Source organism: Condylura cristata, unplaced genomic scaffold (genome assembly GCF_000260355.1).
Source record: "Condylura cristata isolate star-nosed mole 26May11 unplaced genomic scaffold, ConCri1.0 scaffold00038, whole genome shotgun sequence".
Taxonomy (NCBI): Eukaryota; Metazoa; Chordata; class Mammalia; order Eulipotyphla; family Talpidae; genus Condylura; species Condylura cristata.
Window position 1 is genome coordinate 9,234,834 of NW_004567139.1, and position 2,442 is coordinate 9,237,275.

Below are 2,442 nucleotides of genomic sequence, written 5' to 3' on the forward strand. Positions count from 1 at the left end.
AAGTCCTGAGTCTCCGGGAGAGGCAGTGTGAGCTCAGACTAACTCACACATGCCTGTGGGTGCCCCCACCCCCCAGGGGATGGCGGGGTGCCCAGGGCATCTGAGTGCACCATCCTCTCCAACAGCTCCTGGAGCCTGGCCCTGGGGGAGGCATGGACTCTAGAATGTTCTCCACTGGGCTTCCCCACTGGGACCCTTCACTGCCCCCCAAGATGGAGCAGCATGCACGGCGGGGTGCCGGCCAGGTCCCCAGGAGCCCCACCCCGCGACCCGCTCTGCGGCCTCCCCCACCCGCTCCAGGGCCTCTCTGGGGGCGTCCTCTCCCTCCCTCCCTCCCTCCCCGAGGCCCCCCTGCCTCCTGCTTCTCCCCTCTGCTCAGCCCCTCCGCTCCCCCTCAACAGCGGCCCCTTCCTGTCCCGGCTGCTGCGGGTGCCTGTCCCCTGGGGCTCTGGCCCTGCTGGGGTTCTCCCTGGAGCCTGCAGGGGCCTCACGCTGCTCTCTGCCCGCTGTGGCCCTGGGATGAACGGGGGCGTGACCTGGGTCATTGCTGGGGGACGGACACCCTCCTGCGCTGGCTCTGGGCTCCTGCTCCACGTGGGGGCGCTGTTGGGGGCTGGGCCGGCTGTCCTGACTCCTCCCCGCAGTGATCCGGCTTCCTGGGAGCTGGCGGGCTTGGGACAGCGCGGTCAGGGCCCTGTTCCCGTCTCCGAGGGCACGTCCCTGGCGTCGCAGGGGCCTGGGGGCGGCGGGGCTGTTGCACAGAAGGGTCACGCGGGCCCTGACCTCGCCCTCCGGGGCCGCGCGCTCATCGGTGACCTCAGGCTGGACTCGGTCTCCGTGTCCGGCCAGCCCAGCCCGGGCAGCTTGAGCCTCCAGCCTGGAGCCGCGGGGCTAGACGGGAGTCCATCTCCGGTGCGGCTCCCTCCCGCCGGGCGCCTTGTGGACAGCGGATAGCGGACAGCGGACAGCGGACAGCACCGCCTCGTCCTCTTTCCGGCTCGGCCGAGAGGAGCGTGTCTGCAGGGGTGGGGCTGACCGGGGCAGCTGTCTGCCAGCCAGGCTGGGCTGTGCCTGGCGAGTGTGAGGGCAGCCCAGCGGGAGCAGCGTGGGTGGGGGTGGCAGGGGTGGCGGCTGCAGCCTTGGGCACAGAGAGCCTTCCGCCGGCAGGTGGCGGTGCTGGCCCCGGTGCTGGCCCCGCGAGCCGGCCCGCGTCCGCTCAGCTCACTGCCCGGGGCCTGGAGACTCGCCTGGCCGTGCAGGCTGGCAGGGGGCGTTGGGTGGAGAGAGGGGAGACGCGGGGGGCCCAGAGACACCCCGTAAGAGGGCCAGGGTGTCAGTCCGCACATTCTCTTCCCTCTTTTTGGTTGGCATGGCTCAATCTCAGCGTTTCAAGGTTTCCCAGCTCTTTAACATTTTGATTAGCATTTGGATTGCACCTGAGAGCTGGAAAGTGGCCTCAGAGCACCTGAGGCGTGTTGCCGCTTTTGCGTCTCACATGTCCGCGGACCCGGGGTGCATTTCAGGACAAGTTGCTGGCAGGTCACGGCCCCTGGGACCCGCCACGCTCCCGGCCCAGCCTCTGCTCACGGCTGTTTTCCGGCCTTTGACGTAAAACCACACGCGGTGAGGCGCGCAGACGTTAGGCGGGGCTGTTGCCCTGGGTTGGACGCGTCCCAGCGCCCGCAGAACGCAGACCGTCACTGTCACGGTCACCCGGTGCCTCCCCGTGTCTCCTCCGCACCCCTAGGGACCGCCGTTCTCGTCTCCGTGAATTAGCTCTGCGGGGTGGAACGTCCTTGGCGCTGCTGCGGGCGGGAGCCGGGGGCCGGCCCGCTCCGGGGCAGTGGCGCTCGCGGCGATCACTCTGGCTTTGCCGTGCGTCCACGCCCCTGGCTGCTGCCGTTCGCGGGCGCTGGTGGGTACGGAGGCGAGGAGCTTGCTTGCTGTCCCCTGCGTGCATGCCAGGGCGGCGGGCACGGGCGGGGCCCCGTCACGGAAGAAATGGCCGCGTCTCTCCCGCCCGGCTGCCCGTTCCCGGCCTCCGGCACGGCCGAGCCTTCCCGGTGAGGGCGCCGGCGTCGCTGCGGTGGCTGGGCAGAGGGGCCTGCGCGACGACCAGGGCTGCCCGGCAGTCGGGACTTCGTCGGCTGGTCACATAGTGCCTCGTGCGATGGCGCTGCAGACCCGAGGCCTAGTTTAGACTTGAGGTACCTGACTGTTCCTGACTTCTGAGCCCGTCTGCTGTCGGACACCTGGACTGAAACGTATTCGCGTGTGTGACTTGCCTGTTCGCGCCTTCATGGCACCTTTGGAAAGTCAGGTCATGAAGGAAGAGTTGATGCTTTAACAACATCAGGTCTTGAAATCTCACAAGACATGTCTCTCTTTTTAAAGGCCCTTTCTTATCTCTCTAGTCTTTTTTTTGAAGACTTATTTATTTGT

General features: G+C 67.7%; 1 protein-coding gene across 1 annotated transcript in view; it reads left to right on the forward strand.

Moving 5' to 3' along the window:
• The window catches only part of LOC101619337 (basic salivary proline-rich protein 2-like), a 51,954-nt gene that overhangs the window by 13,376 nt on the left and 36,136 nt on the right, over positions 1 to 2,442 (forward strand). The gene's annotated exons all lie outside the window — the stretch shown is intronic.